Source organism: Ostrinia nubilalis, chromosome 12 (assembly GCF_963855985.1).
Source record: "Ostrinia nubilalis chromosome 12, ilOstNubi1.1, whole genome shotgun sequence".
Taxonomy (NCBI): domain Eukaryota; kingdom Metazoa; phylum Arthropoda; class Insecta; order Lepidoptera; family Crambidae; genus Ostrinia; species Ostrinia nubilalis.
In genome coordinates, this window is record NC_087099.1 from 4,783,974 (window position 1) to 4,801,233 (window position 17,260).

Sequence of the window (17,260 nt, forward strand, 5' to 3'; positions counted from 1 at the left end):
TTAATAAGATAGCAATTAGTGTGCTTCGGGAGGCACGGTAAGCCGTCGATCCGATTGAGCTAATTGTGTAGCATCAGCATCGGGGTAATCCTTGATGTTACAAGTTACTTGTTAGAAGAAAAAGTTCTTTTCTTTGGTTGTGAAGAAAATTTCAAATAAAATAAGTAATCAAAATTACTTTGTTGTTCAAATCTTTCGGTATCATAAAATGTTTTCCAAAATCATATTTTGATTTTTCTTAAGCCTCTTATTTATAAATCCTAGACAATAACTTTATTAATGTCAAGTAGGTAAGCTGTATGTGTATAATAACATACCACCGACTCTAGTCTGCAAATATTGTACCTATTTATGATAATTATGTAAATAAATTGATGGATTTAAAGGCCCGCTTTTCTTTTCATTTCTACTGTGTCTCTTATTTATTGTAAGTTCGTCCTACACAATAACTTTTATAAGTAAACCTTAAATCTGTTTTTATTTTCATGCCACCGACACCAGTCTGCAAATATTGTCTATGTCATGCAAATAAATCGATGGATTTAGAAGGCTCGGGCGACGGGCGCTCTTTGTAGCCTCGTAGCTCCTTCATTTGCATTCCTTTTTGAAGCCTAGTTCTTATGCAATCCAGTTATCCCAGTCTCTAGCTTTCATTTGAAGGCCTTTGACGTGAGAACAGCGATAAATTATCTTTTGTGGCGAATAAAAACTATTTCTTTGAGAACTGCTCAAGTTTTTACACAATTATACTTCAATCAATCAAATTTATCACTCGAGCAAAATATTTACGACAGCCAGAAAATAAACAAATCAGCCACTTAGATTTTGTAGGTCACATCAAATTAAATAGTAAGAAAAGCTCTAAAAGTAAAAGAAGAAGCCTTGGAACCATTTTATGTAAGGCTTCATCAAATTAAACATTGTTTTGACGTTGCTAGAAATATTTGATTGGAAAACGAAACCAATTTTCTTAGCGAGAACCCATCTAGCACTTGGTTATTAGTTTCTGTCTCGCAAATAAAAATAACCAATGAATTTGTTTTCGAGACTATTATGAACTATTGACAAAAGTAGGCTTTGTAGTAAATAGATAAAGACACCAGCCCATAAATATGACGCTTTAGGAATTTGGCAAATACCACAATGTTCTGCCATTGGGTGCGTTTGACGGAAAAAAGCGCTTGAAAGCAAAATGGCGATCACTACGGCTGTTTTTGAGGACACGTTTGCTAACTTCCAAAGTGTCTCATTCATTTTTTTTGCAGTGACAGCGCTTACCGCTTAGCGATCCCCATTTTACTTACAAGCGCTTCTAAACGGTTTTTTCGCCAAACGCCCTCATAATGAATCTTAGGCTGAGTTGCACCACCTAACTTTGACCGTAACTATGATAACGGTAACCGGTGTTTTTTGTATGGAGTTTGACAGATTTTTGATGTTTGTCAAAGTGAAAGTAAGATGGTGCAACCCAGCCTTATTATTTTTGACCGTACTGTACCAGCGACATACAACGCTATTCCCATTTAATAAAGCATAAAGCAAGAAACATAAATCATCGCAAACCATATTACGCTACCAACGACCTACGATGCAATATACATAATCTATTTCCATAATATGCAGATAATTCAATTCTCTCAGATCTCGATTGCATTTCCAATAACATATCTGTCTATCGGAGAATACGATTGTTAGCGTTGGCGAGGCGTTGTCGCATGCGAATATTTTCTACGTAACGGATGACATTATTATAATACTTTCTTGGATTATTTCAACGAGTTGTTTTGGATGCTGCTCTGAATATAAAACATACTGTAGATGTACCTAACTTACGTCATCAAATCTGTTATTTTATACTTTTTTAGCTTATCTCGATGATGTTGTTATCTGTCTGTAGATAGAAGGAAAGAAAACTTTCATCATCATCATCATCATCTCAGCCATAGGACGTCCACTGCTGAACACAGGCCTCCCCCAATGCTTTCCATGTTACCCGGTTGCTAGCGGCTTGCGTCCAGCGCTTTCCAGTTACCTTTATGATTTCGTCGGTCCACCTTTATAGAACTTAAAAGAAAACTTTAACTTTGGATTTTTATTACTCATGTTTTTTAGTGCAACTGTTTCAATACCAATTCTCATTCCAGTCGAGGCCATTACAAAACTTCTCAAAACAGGTAGTAACTTTAAGAATGAATGGCTATTAACTGTAGCAATGAACATAAAATTATACGGAATAGCAGCCAATAAAATCATAACTTTTGTTCTATCAAGATTGTGTTCTAATAAAAATATAACCTGGATTTTACGGTCTCCCAATATTAGTTCGGCAGTAACCTGTATTGTGTTTCAAATTATTTCATTTCATTTACTGTTATTGTGCGGAACGTTTATCACTTTTGGGAGACACGAGAAAGCAGTAAATTTATTGTTTATTACTGGCACAATACACAGGTATTGTTCAAGTTTGGCACCGTAGTTTATGTGGTTACGTAATAGCTATAGATCGTTTCATCCACGAAGACGCGCCCTACCAATTTTTGGTCGAGGGAAGCGCGGGGTGCGGGGAGTTTGATCCGAGCAATCCGAGCGTCATTATTGTAGTGTTTGTGTGCACTCATGGATAATTTAGCGTGTACCGATAACACTCAAACATTAGCGGAAGAATGGTGGGGCGCGTCTTCGTGGATGAAACGATCTATACGAGTAGGTACATCAACATCTTGTGTTCAAAAGTTGATTATTTTTTGCATTCCGCTGTTTCACTTGCTTAAGTTGAAATTGATAGAAGTGTGTGACTTTGGTGACCTAAATTCCCAATAGAGCGTATTCCACTACGCTTATGCTCAAGCCACAAAGCTTGGAGATAGAGCGTAGTCTAGTATCCCATAGTGCCACGCTTGCTGGGTTGACTTGATCGAAGCGAGCGTATTGTACAAGGTGCCATGTCGTTACGCTTGTGTTGACTATAGTGCCACTTTGTTAATTCACTAGAGGTATTGGCAAATGGCTTATAGTCAGGCGGCATATCATGGCTAATATTCATACACGATTAATAGCAAGCCCTTGGTTATTAATTCCCTGTGTATAAGCGCCAAATGTCACTGTGGATTTTGTCTCATATAAACAACTGAAAGGAGGCTTTATAAAATTAAGGGATAAGGTGAAGGTAAATACGAATAAAAATAAGTCCCTCAAATCTTCGAAAAGAAATTATTGCGTCCACCAACCTGATCAAGTTGGAAAGAAAATCTTTTGGAATACTCGGAAAAGTTAAAATTGGGTCAGACTTTTTTATTCGACTTCCAAGTTAGCTTCATAACACGGTCGTAAAATTTAATACTACTAACAGTATTAGTTGGGTGCTTAAAATTGGAAGGGTATAATTAAAGTTTCCTACCTAATAGAAAAAAGACAATTAGGACACTAATTTTGCCTCGACCCGTTTCTTTACTTACCTGAGAGTTAAGAGGTCCTTTTCACACACTTCAGCTAAGATATGCGTGAAGATTCTAATATAATATAGGTATCAATTAACGGATTAGCAAGATGAACTAGCAATGGGTAGGGCACATAGTACGCAGAAGTGACGGCCGATGGGGCAGCAATGTTCTGGAGTGGAGGCCGCGTACTGAAAAACGCAGCGTGTGACGTCTACCCACAAAGTGGACCGAGACCGACGACATCATAAATGTAGCAGGAAGGCGCTGGACGCAGGCCTGTACCAATCGATCAACATGGAAATCGTTGGGGGAGGCATATGTTCAGCAGTGGACGTCCTATGGCTGAAATGATGATGTTAGGTATCAATGGATAATTTTTCCCAATGTAACCTTACTATGAACGTCTACAACTGGGTGATCCTGTAACAATGAACACAAGAGCAGAGATACCGTCAAACGGTATACTAGTTTTGAATACAGGATTACAGTTTATTAAGCTATGTTCACTGAAATCGATCCTTGTTTCGCGTAGGATTAATCCAATATACCTTTGCGAATTCACGACACATCTCTTAAGCCATGCTTCTAATGGGCTACGCATTGGAATCCCCGATCTGTCGGCATTTACCCCGGTTATCGATATCTAAGTCCATTTGGCTGTCACATTCCTAATCTCAAGGTTGATTGACTGACGATTAAGGTTGGGTTGCATCATATTACTTTAACTTTAACAAACGTCAAAAGTCTATCAAACTCCATACAAAAAACGCCGGTTATGGTTATAGTCACGGTTTAAATAAGGTGGTGCAACTCAGTCTACGTTTATTTCGTTAAATTGGTCAAACCTACCGTTAAAACATAACCTACTTAATTATGTTTTAAAGTTACTAATTGACATGCAAAAGTAACTCAGTTTAATTGTTAAGCACTATGGCGATGAGTTTTGAAGATTGATTGTATCTTGGAAAAAGTTAAAGGTAACCTTTGATCAACACTATAATGGAAAGGGGTGAAGCCTACCCAATTTAATAATGTAGAGTAATTTGGAATGCTATAGGCTGAAATTTTGTACAGCAACCTATGATTTCTCCAGTTGTGTATAAGAAAATGTGTTTGAATAAATATAGTTAGTTTTAGGTTTGTTTCAATTTTATCGCTGATAAATTGCTTAAACGAACATTGCCCGCAGACGGCGTGACCGGAGGGAGCAGTGTGCAGGCGGCGAGCGTTCGGTTCGGCTAACAAACGAGCAATGTTCGGTTCGCGAGCGAACATCGACGAAAACGGCTCTGACGCACTCTCTTCTCCTACTTCATACTAAACGGTCTCACTTTGTTGTCATTTTGTAAATATCGAATAGATTAGGTACTAATTCTATACAGTCCACTCGTTATTTCATATATCAACTTCCACTACCCACACTATCGAAGGAACAGCTAGTAATTATTTTATTTGGCCGAAGACAGTCAATATTTTAACAAAAGACCTGCCAAATTCCTTCAGGGCCTAGAATGCAATGACGCGCAATGCACCTAATCAAACGTGCCCCCTATTCGCAGAATGCAATTGTTTTATCATTTCATTCGTACCTTCTATTACGTTGATGAAACAAACTGCTCTCCACGTCACTCATACGCATCCGTGCGACACCCGCCCGTATCCTGCGCCCGATTATCTATGCTTCTTAAACTCGTTGTGATAATTCGCGATTTCACACTCAATGAAAGAAAACGATGTCATTGACTTATTGACTTGCAAGGGGTTAAAGATACGAAGGCACCTAAAAACTCTTGCTCTCCTTTCTTATTTTAATTACTTTGTTCTATTCTAATTCAATTTTGACGAACTAAATAAATGTCCCGTTTTAGTCTCAGTTCTAACTTTATTTTAGAAGCATTTACATTCTCAATTGACAATAAATTCATTCATTCATTCAATATGGAATAATGAAATTCATTCTTAATGCTTTACATTTTTTCGGCGGTCGTACCGCATGCTATGGAGATAACCATTATGTCATTAATTTTGTCATAATTTCATAATTATGGATTATAATGTTTTTTTTCTAATTGATTATGAAACAGCTATTTATCCGTTTCAATCACACATTTGAAGTACCTGTACAGATTGGCGTACGAATTCCTGAAAAGTTTGTTAAAATTCCCTCCATGAAAGTGTACCCATTCGGCAACAAGTTTTGAAGCCCACTCGTATTCAAATTTCGAATTCTGCTGGTCTCACGAAATCACGGACGATTGCAGAGGTTCGGTTCACTCGGGACTGCGGGAGTAGTGAACTCGTAGTTACCCGAATCAGTAACTACTACTCCGTTACTTACTGATTCGGATTGATTTTAACGACCCTTTAATATCATCATCATTCCAGACATAGGACATCCACTGATGAACATGGGCATTTCCAGACTGGCCGGTTGGCAGCAGGTTAACTAATTTTGAACTTGTTGAAATTTAACCTTTGTTGATATTGAGAAAATTAAAGGTTACTTTGGTAGAGTTCTTGAGTCCTTAAAGCCGTCATACCTTAATCTGCAGACAATAGTTCGCAATTATAGTTGTTATCGCCTACACTAAAATGCTGATTAAAATTGTTTCGTCTACTTGAACCTCTAGTTGAAATAATAATAGTTAAATTACTGTTCATTGACTACAGACGAATTTGTAATTAAAAACCTGAATAATAGCTAACAAATGACAATAGAGAATTACGGGTCTGAATGTGAACATTCAATGTAAAGTAGTTCTTCATGAGTATTTAGAGCTTATTCAGTTACAGTCGTGGTTACAAACAGACTGGTGACTAGCAAGTTAAATACTGAAAGAGACTGACATACTGACATTTAAATGGTAAAGTAGAATTTTTAATGGGTTCTTTATATTCGGAGTCTTTAAAACAGTTTGCCAAAGGACTTCACATTAAGGGGTACAGTTTGTACAGGACTGTTTGGAATTAATTAGTCCTTAACTGTTTCCGAACCTATACAAACAGTTTTAGTGTCAAAAAATCTTATTAACGTAAGAAATGTTCACGTTGGGTTCATTTCGGTGGAGTTTATTTTTGTTTCCTTTTTGTACGAATGCGGTTGGCTTGTAGTGTAGTTGTAATAAGCTTATGTGCTAGTGCCTCTACATATTTTTTGCAAATAAACATCAAATTAATAAAGTTTTTTGTGAGTGGGTTTCCTAATAGCTAGTGAACTTTACAAACTTTCTGAATACGAGTGGGAGTTTGTAAGAGAGCGGCAATTTTGCCAACCTTCTGAGAATTCTTCGAAAAGGAAAACACAGATACGCTATTTACGATATCAGAAGAGATGTATTTTTAGACTTTTCTTTATTTCTCAGTTACCTTTTTCTGTGTAGCGATCTCTTGACTTTCTGACAGCTTAGATGAAGTCTATTTGCATTAGTTGTTAGATAAAAAAGTGCCACGTTAGTTCATTTACTCTGACTAGGTACATGGATATTTAAATTGTTGTTACTCGTATTTAATTTTATAACATAGATTTTTGTTCACTTGGCGATTAAGTATTTAAAACAAAATCATCATTTACATCGATCTAATTATCTCAATAATTCATTAGTCGTGAGCCTGGTATACAATTAGATCTGTGTTTTTTCTGCTCACATCAGCGATCATCCGAATGACAATGGGAACACAATACTTCTCCGCACGTATCTCAAGTAGGTACACTTGCAATTAGGTCCGTTACAATAGCATATGCAACACAACCTCCATTGTGAACCAGCCAGCTGTTTTCAACGTACACCTGTGGTATAATCCTCTACTATATGACCAAACAAAATGCCTATTTGGGGCGAGAAATCTTCTAGAAATACCTATTTATGGTACTCATCTAGTAACAATAAATCAGCAGGGGAAAAACTAGTTAAAAGAAAATGTCTTCTTAGATGATGTACTCGTAATATCACTTGATGAAAACAGTAAATTTTAATGCCAACAAGTAAATCTACACATGTAAATTTTCTCAATATCGAAATTTGTGTCTTTACCCGACTGCGCGAGAAGGAGTGTTATTACCATAGTATTCTGAATCAAGGCTACGAGTATGGTCATAAATAGTTTATGTGGTGACAAAAAGACTGTAATTGAGAACCGTGAGTCTTTGAGGCAAGGAACATACAAGCATCCTATACTCCCGCAAATTAAGCCGGCAAGTCGAAGCTCGATATGTGATACGAAAAAACAAAAACAAACGAAGTCCGGAGACTGGACTAACATGGATTCGCACTGGCCTCGTTCTCCATTTGAAAACTTTTGCACGTTATAAAATCTCAGATAAAGCCTTCAATATCGTTCCCGTTAAATAAACAAATGACAGTAGGAGATTGACGTGACATTGATTAAAAACTGTAATTTTTAAGTACAGTCGACAACACATTATAGACTTTTTTTTTTTTTTGCAAAATAGCCTATATTATAACGAGTTAAGACGCCACTGTGTTTAGCTTAAGCTGTCGTCTGTACATGCCAACAGATCTTTGATTCTTAAGTAATTATTGCTCGATTTGCATCTTCAAACATGGTCTGATTTTATCGTTGAAGTTGGAAACTAGCCTTTATTTTACTTTAATGTAATAAAATTATTTGATCGAGTTTTAAAAATTCTACTTCTCAGATAAATAGATTATCCAGACTATTTTTTCAATCAAGGTCATAAAAATGTTGTAAAATTTAATAGACCTAATGATATTTAATTAAGTAGGTACCTTTTTCTCATTGGCATAGAATACTAAATACACAAGCTTTTTTCTGACTTTATTAATTTGAAATTTTGAATAAGCCGATTAAAGTAAAGTTTTATGGAGGACTAACAAAAAAATTATGAATCTGCCAAAAGTTTTAGATAAATAATTATTCTAAAATTGTTTCCAACTATCTTTTTGGCCGGTTTACATTATTATTTTACAAAAATATAACGTAGCCCTTTTAAAATGTTGGAATTACAGTCATTATGAGATTGGCCGTCGAAAGAAAGACTGTTTGTCATTGTACCTATTAAAATAATAATATAGTATTAAGTAGCAGTATTACATATAGAGGTGGCACACTGAATCATGTACCTACTACTGCTATTTCTATTTATTTATATCAACCGGTAGACAGTGGTGACTGAGTTTGCGGCGCTTCTTCTCAGCACTTGCCAAATATTAGTCTCGAAGCGCCTGGTAGGGTAAAAAGATTGAGACATGTAGAGGCTCCTTAAGAGCAAAATATTTGACGATTTGTACTACTGGTACAATTTAAATAAATAGTCTATACAAATAAAGAAATGTTGACTTTGACTACTAAAAAAATATAGCGTCCTTGAATTGTATTGGCGTGAGCAAAATGACATAAAATATGGCACATTTTTGCTCATAATGACTGTGCCAATTTGTTGTAATGAATTTGTACTAGTTTGTTTACTCAATATCAAACTTCGTTACATAATAGTTAATGAACCATTTTGGTAGATTACTCGGTTTATTTGTTATTTTTAGTGGTTCTAAAACAATATCACTAATATTTCCGTGCTTTTGTGGTAAAATGGTATTGAAATAAAAACATTTTGCAAAACCCACCAATTTATTCAACTGATTATGAGTGAAAATAAATGTTTTAAGTTTTTTAATAACAAATAAATTAATATAGGACGCACTTACGCCCGTATTCATTAGTAACTGTTAACTAGCTTAGAACGAGGGGCTAACGGGACTATTAGTACTTAATTAATGCAATAACAAATTACTACCACAAAATATTTGTGTTACTAGGAATATTTAAAAAAAAAAGAAGGAGAAAAAAATATTGCGCTTTTAAATTAGTAATAATAAAATTCAATTAATATTTTATTTAATCTGTTAAAACATCACTCATAGAGAACACTTGATTGAAATGCACATGAACGAATGGTACGCGGGACTTATCCAATAAAGTCAATAACGGGCAGCGGCTGGAATCATTCCTATCTTAATTGAGTGTTATTGAGAAGTCACGCGTAACAGACAATATTTTACAATAAAACGGCTATTCAGATATCAATGCAGATTGGAATTTGTGGATCTTTGTTTAATTATTACTTTTTGTTTCAGGTTACACGGTGGTTCCTTGTTGCTTATCTTCAACAGCATTTCTATTGGTAAGCATTAAATTTTACTATCCTCAAAATAAGATGCAAGTTTGTAGTAAAGTGACTGATGCCCGTTTTCACCATAAATCGTAATTTTTAAATGATATATGAAAACAAAATTCCTGTCATGTGTTACCATAGGGATCATTTAAAAATTAGGGATTGAAAACGGGCATGAGTTTCTTGTGCTGCTTCTTCTCAGCACTGGCCCATTAGTTATCCTGAAGCAGTGGTAGGGTTAAAATAATATTGGGACGTGTAGAGCTTTTTATAAGCCTACTTGCAAAATAAACGAATTTTTCCTAAGCTTAATTAAAATTTTTTTTACGTAATTTTTTTGTTTTATAGGCGCAGGTCATTGTACTATCTGACGGATTTGTGTATTTGGTTTTTTTCCGTTGGTATAGTCAGCGTCAAATAAAAGTTCGTGACACCCAAATTGGCCAAAATGTTGACAACACAACCTTATTCCAATTGTAACAAAGACGTGTTGCGAACTTTTTGGCTACTTTGGTTGTCACAAATTATTTGATGCTGACTGTACCGTATTTACACAAATACAGGCGAAGTAATAGGCATGTGTGTGATTAGGAACAAAATTGTATGGTCTGGTGAGTTGATACAAAGACTGTACAACGAACATGACAAAAAAAGGATGGATAAAGCCGATATTTATAATTAGCATAAGCTGTAAGGGTTTTTGTACATTAAAACCGTTGATATTAATACCGTTAATATTAAATCCTGTCCATCATTACAAAACAAAGGCTTTAGAATCCTATCACATTATTATCAACATAAAACTGGTTGGAAATGTTTGGAGTAGACAAAGAGATTTAGCACTGGAAAATTTTAATTAATTTATAATAATAACGGGTTGTTGTTCATTAATTTTTGAGCACTTACTGGCCTTGAGATTTTAGAAGCTTGCAAGTTACTGAAAGTAACTTTCTTAAAATTTTTCCTGACCAAAAAAAATAAAGCAATATCATGAATTTTGGGGTTCATTTTCAATAATAATTATCGTACTTGTAAAGATTCAATATTTAATCAAAGTCACAAGAGGAGGCGAGAATCGTGAAAAATAGAAAAATAGCAAACAGAGTGAATATAACTCCTATCTAAAAATATTCTAAGAAGTTTCAGTCCGAAATTCAACTTTATATTAATTAAAATAAACTCGTTAATTACTAAAAGTAAGTGACCAAGTCTGTCAAAACAAGGAGCAAACCAGGACAGTCAATAAAGAGTTGTTGAGTTCCTCATACTTGTTGGATGGAGTTGGAATTTCCCCGAAATTGACGGCGCACGGGCGGAGTTAGCTTAATTCAGTAAACTCTTGTGTGTTTTGTAATGAGTTTTCTATACACTGCATAACCAACTCGAAACCAGACGTGTAATTTGATTTATTTAACGCAATCAGTGTACCTACCATGAGTTTACGTTAGGTGTGCTCGCTAGCGAGTACGTTAAAAATCTCTATGAAGATTTTGTTTCTTGAAAGTAGCCGCTATGGGCGCTGCACAATATGTCATACAATTAATGTCATGTTTTTACGCAGTCGCTAGCGAGCACACCTAACGTAAACTCATGGTAAGCACACAGATGGAACGAGTTGATTTGATAACCAACACTTTTGATTAAGTGTATTAGTTTAGGAGTGCCTTTTTTATTGAAAGGGCTTACGCTTGATCACGCAATACCTCACTAAAAGGGTACTTTATTTAAGTCAAAGTAGCTTCTGGTTGCGGCTTTTCACGTTATATATTTCTATCTATCAAATACATATTATATCATCGCAAGACTGACTGGATATTGTGGTGAACCCACTCGTAACATAAGCTATCTAGCTAAGCTTAAGGGGTTAACGGGACTAATAGTATGATTTAAATACTTTATTAAAAAAATGAGGTCCCGATTCGTCATTTATGCTTTGCACTGTAAGGCTGGGTTGCACCATATTATTTTAACTTTAACAAACGCCTCAAAATCGGTCAAACTCTATACAAAAAGCACCTGTTATCATTATAGTTACCGTTTAAATTAGGCGGTGCAACTTAGCCTAAGCAATCTCTCGTTATACACGGAATACCTTGAGTGATCACGGGAAGGTTTATTAATTTCCTTTCAGCACTCCGTTTGTACAGAAGTTTCCAGAACTTTGCGGACAGAGAGTTATGGGTTCCCATAGTTTGAAGAACGTGGATCAGCTGTGGTTGCTATCAAAGATTACTGTGCGGCTTACTTGGAAGTGTTGTCCTTACTCGTAATAAGTAGTTCGTTTGTAAAGCTTCGGCCAAACCATAAAGATATAGAGAGATGCCAACTGATGCGCTGAGTTCAAAACTCAGTATCGCATTAGAAATTCACACACACAAAGTAATCAAAATATGTGCTCATTATCCAGTGCGGTATCAGTACTCAACGTTCGAATAATCATTTCAATGTAAACTGTTTACATTATGCCGTCGCTGCTGTCATCACTGCTGTCACGAGCAATGTGTTCTGTTTTTGGGCATATTGCTGCGACACCGGCCCCGCCCCCTTTTCACATCTCCCTTTAGTTTCTGTGATCTGTGGGCCAAACCAACGCGTGCAGCTCGCGTCGGCAATGGCGATGGTAATCACTGCGCGTGCATAAGTAGATCGCCGCGACCAATGACTGGACGCGTTGATATGAACTCATCGCTAGAAATTCAACACGACATCTGATCGTCATCACGCACGCAGGCTGCACGCGATGGTTTGGCCGAACCTTTACTTGGAAGTGTTGCTCTTAATAGTTATTTGTAAGGCTTTGGCGATTAAACTGTGTGGTCTTCTTAATTCGGCTAAGACGTGTGAGGTGTTGTGTTACTACACGACGTGGTGTAAAACGAACTCGTTACACTAAGGCTGAGTTGCACCACCTAACTTTGACGATAACTGGTGGTTTTTGTATGGAGTTTGACAGATTTTTGACGTTTGTCAAAGTTAAAGTAAGATGGTGCAACCCAGCCTTAGGAACTATTTGTAACTCTCTTTCCCCCGCTACGACTTGTGAAGTCGTTACAGCTATTTTGATGAACTTAATCATTATAATTGAAGAATGAATATAAATAAAATAGAACTTTAACTATTCAAAGTCAGTTAAGCTTAAGAACTCTACACACTAAATCTAGGTGGCTTGACGTCGGTGGCTTTATTTAAAAACGTAACCCTTCTTCTGGCGCAGTGGGGTAAAAAGTACTTGTATTTTCTGTGATTTTTGACAACGTCAAAAGTTGGCGAGCTGAAAATTAAATTCAAACTGATAACTTAATTTTAAAAGTTTCAAATAGGTATCTGCTCTGTCCAGTTAGGATTTCCTGTAGTTTTATCAAAACTCATCTAATCGAGTATTTAATAGAACTCATTGCTAATTAATATGACTACCATTTAATCCAAGCCAGTAATTTCCACAGACCGTGTCAGACAGGGCATTTAGTTTTGTTTATAGGGCGTCGGCGCGTCTGTGCGTCTCTGTTCTATGGCACGTCGTAAATTTTCATGATCACTACTCCAGATACGGGATTGTGGTCGCGTGTCAGTCCAAATTGACCGATTGGGGGCTGGATCACTGAATTGGTAATGGATGCAAAGTGATGGAGAATAAAGTCTTGGTTATACGATGCGCTTGGCCAAGATTGTTGATGTTGTCATGGAAAAAGTACGACAGATTGTAAAAAAATGCATCATCAAGTTACACATACACCGCATATACGCCACGTCTTCCTATTATTATGTGGAATTTTGTAGAATTAAAAAACATTACTAAGCTGAGCCGCAGACCATCGACCTTTAGTTGGCCGATAGTTGTGCCCGATTTTCATTTGCACTTATGAAGATTCGGCCGATCCAATGTGCGCACTTTCATATATACTCATTAAAAGCCCGACCCAACCATCGGCCGACAAAAAGTCGATGGTCTGCGCCTAGACTAAGTCTTAAACAATGCATATTAATAATATTGCATTCTGCGCATCGAGTTATAGTATGAAAAATATTATAGATATTGTTAACGTAAAAAAATAATAAAAACATTTTTGAGCATAAAACAAAAATCGTAACACGCAACGCAATAAGTATAAACCGCAGCAAAAATTTTATGACGCTATTTTATATTTACTCAATAAACTTATTGGAATTCAAGCGAGCGGCTGCGGGTAAATCTATTAGATTACTTTACTATGAATTTTCTTAACGCACGCTCAAACCCTTTCATTGAGGCGAAAAACGGGTTGTCCCTTATGCATTGAAGTTCTATATGGGAGAAAGTGCTCTATTTACTTATTACATTAACAGTATCTATACTAATATTATGAGCTGTAGAGTTTGTTTGTTTGCTTTAGATGATTATCACACTGCACCGAGCTCCACCGCGATTCGCGTGATTACATATAAAAAATCCCGCGCGCAGACGCGTTGTCAGTGTGTTGTGCCGCGCGTGTTTTCTATACAAACTGAGGTACTTGCATACAATAATTAAATCTGTCGTCCCGCGTACCGCGGCGGAGCGCGGTGCAGTGTGATAATCGCCTTAATCTCAGGAATTATTATCTCCGATTTGAAAAAATATTTTATTGAGGAAGGCTAGGCTATAATAACATCACCCTACAGCCAATTCGCTGGGTGCGAAGTACTAGGTGGGGGTAACATAATCTATCGCAGCGCTCATGGTGGTCAAAAGTAGAAATAATGTAAGCTCTGCCATCAGATGTATCTGTCAATGGCAAAGCGATTCTACATAATACATTTTTATATCATTAATTAATCGCATGAAAAGGGTCCTACTGGGAACTTAAATAAAAGAGTGGACTGTATTTCGATAGGGCTGGTTTAATAGCCGTTTACAATTTGGAAATAACTAGACTATACAATGTGGTAGTACAAAAATGAGTCACAGTAGTTGTTGTGCACAGATGTTTGCCTTATGATGAGAGCGTGAATTATTGAACTCTGCCCTTGTTTTGTTCTGAATTCTTCTACATCTCGGACTTGTCCAGCCAATACCAACAACTTTCCTTTAAATACGGTTTGTGGTTTGAATTTGATATTGTAAAACTCACAAACCCGGTCTTCAAAACAATACTCATTTCGATCTGAAAACGATATTTAATTTATTACTAGCGATACAGGAACATTTAAATATATTTACTGTTATATAATGAAACCGTTAAAGTAGCTTTTTCTTTTTGTTTTACTGTAAAACTACAACTATAAATGAAGTAAACAAACCCTGACACAATCAAAATTAAACACATTTTTTGGACTTACCTCATTTGATTTGAATGACCAAAATGATTTCAAAACCTTTTTTCCACCCAAATCGTGGTATCACAACAATTTATTAGTCGAAAATATTTGTTATTTTTTCATTTCGATATTTTTTCACAAATATACGACCTAAATGTCAATGTGACAGAGCCCTCAAAGTTGTGGACGCTAGTTGGCGCTGTAATCGTGCACAGAGCCAATAGGGGCGGAGCAGTAAATTAAAAGGTTGCAAAAACAGGAAATATTATTCAAACTATTTTCACGCGTACGAAGTCGCGGGCACAGCTACTTTACTTATACATTAACCATATAACTAGTTTATGTAAATTGTTGGTTATACTGTTGTAGCTTTAACATTAGGCCTCAGGTCTTGTATGTTAATTTGAACCATTTTAGTTAACTGCTGCAGTATACAGTGCGCATAATAATTAACCATTGTATAATTTGTTACCGTAATGGCTTAGATAAGAAGGTGCCGACGGTAAGTTTGGTAGGTACGCTTTAATGCAAAATTGTGTGAATGGAGTGAATGGAGTGAAAACGTAAAAGCTATAAAGTAATCACATTAGATTCTTAATTACTAAATGTTTAATGTTTGACCTCTAAGGTCCAGTTTTTTGATTCATAGTTAAAATAACTATTGTTAAATTTTGCTACTAATGGTTAAATATTAATAAAATGTTAACAAATTGTTGTAAAATGTACTAAAAGTCAAGCTAACCATTGTTCGCAAAACATTTTTTTCTGATATTCAACCACTTGACAATAAAATTTGTTATTTTAACTAAGTACGAATCAAAAAACCGCGCCTAAGAAAAGCAGACGGATTTGAGTTGTAAAAAAATCTTAAATGGTCTTGTTTTAAGTCTCACGTAATGTTAGGTAATGTAAGCTCCCGTTCCTACCAAAAAAAACTTGTAGTCAATAAAGATGATTTAAAGGCCCGATTTTACTATCGCTGCACATCGAAAAATAGTATTACAGATAGATATTATCCCACTTACTAAACCACTGGAGACATATTTTATTTGGCTCGCAATTTAATGTCATATGAGCAGAATTATTGGGTTATCGTTTCAATATCGGTCTTAAACTCGTAAATCTTATTTATTAAAATGTTATCGGTATCAATTAAGATTTGACCTACATAAATGGTCGCTTTAACAAGTAAACTAATTACGAAATCTTTAGCCCGCTTATCAAATCGTGATGGCAGAGGTTAGGTTGGAAGTTAGACCTCACACCGAGATTTTTGTTTAGGTATTTATTTTATTTATTTTCATCAACATTTCACTGTCATTACAGGAGGTCCTATTGTGACAATGAAGATAATACATTAACTACCTACTTAATAATAATTAACATACAAATATCTCCCCACACATAACATAATTAAAACATTTTTTTTAATATACCTACCTATCTATGCTTGTGCTTTCCTGCGGTTTAACCGATTTAGATTTCGTTCTGAAAGGAATTAATAAATTGGAATTTGGATTTTAGTTCGTTTTATTAGTATTTTTATTAACTAGCAATGTATTAACTCATTACTATTTGTATTAACTCGCAGAATTTTCAGCTTAAGAAGAAATGAGATAAATTGTTAGCTTAGCAAAATAAAAAAACTTGTTTTTTTTCTACATGTCTAATTCCACCACTAATTTTAGAACTTAAAGTCATAGTACCTACTTAAGTCTTCGAAAATCCCCTTGAATAAATACAAATAAACTCTTCCTAAGTAATACGTAATAACGTCATATAAGAGGCTTAAGGATTCCCACCTGTCGCTTCAGAATTACAATAGAAAAGAAAGGGCATGAATTGGAGAAATCTTCACTTAGAATAAAGGTTACCAATCCCTGGAAAAGCTCGCCCTTTTGGTAAAGTTACGTTCTATACCCGGGCACGAATAAAAATGAAGACATATTTTTATGATACGGCTACAAGGAATTTATTGTTGGTATTAACTAGTGCGATGAACTGTGCGAGAATGGTTTAGGGTGCCAATGTACACAAGTGAGTAAAAAATATATCAGTAGCATTGCTATAAATCCATTGTATGAACGCAATAGGTAAGTAGGTCTTGAACTTGTTGAAAAAAGATATACTTAGACTTCTCGAATGAATAAAAATGAATCCCAATTTTCCTTGGTCACGCGTGAAGGGCTGGACCGATTTCTTTAATTCTTATTTTTGTTGTGTTTGTAACAGTCAGGATAAAGTTTTTATGTAATGAAATTAAAGGAATTGAGTAAACTTAACGGGACCACGTCTGTCGTGAAGGCAAGTAGAAAGTGAAATAATAATATAGAGTATTTCAATGCATTTCTATGAAAACATAAAGTAGTAATAATGCTAACAGTGAAATATATTA

General features: G+C 35.6%; 1 protein-coding gene and 1 long non-coding RNA gene across 2 annotated transcripts in view; one reads left to right on the plus strand and one right to left on the minus strand.

Moving 5' to 3' along the window:
- Positions 1 to 17,260, plus strand: part of LOC135076823 (angiotensin-converting enzyme-like) — a 223,073-nt gene that overhangs the window by 79,000 nt on the left and 126,813 nt on the right. The window contains exon 2 of the mRNA XM_063971290.1: positions 9,554 to 9,600. The gene's annotated coding sequence lies outside the window, so the exon portion shown is untranslated. The remainder of the gene's footprint in view (positions 1 to 9,553; positions 9,601 to 17,260) is intronic.
- On the minus strand, positions 14,429 to 15,084 carry LOC135076482 (uncharacterized). The gene is made up of 2 exons (XR_010258268.1): positions 14,887 to 15,084; positions 14,429 to 14,711 (listed from the first exon to the last, which is right to left on the minus strand). It is a non-coding gene; the product is annotated as an uncharacterized LOC135076482 (long non-coding RNA).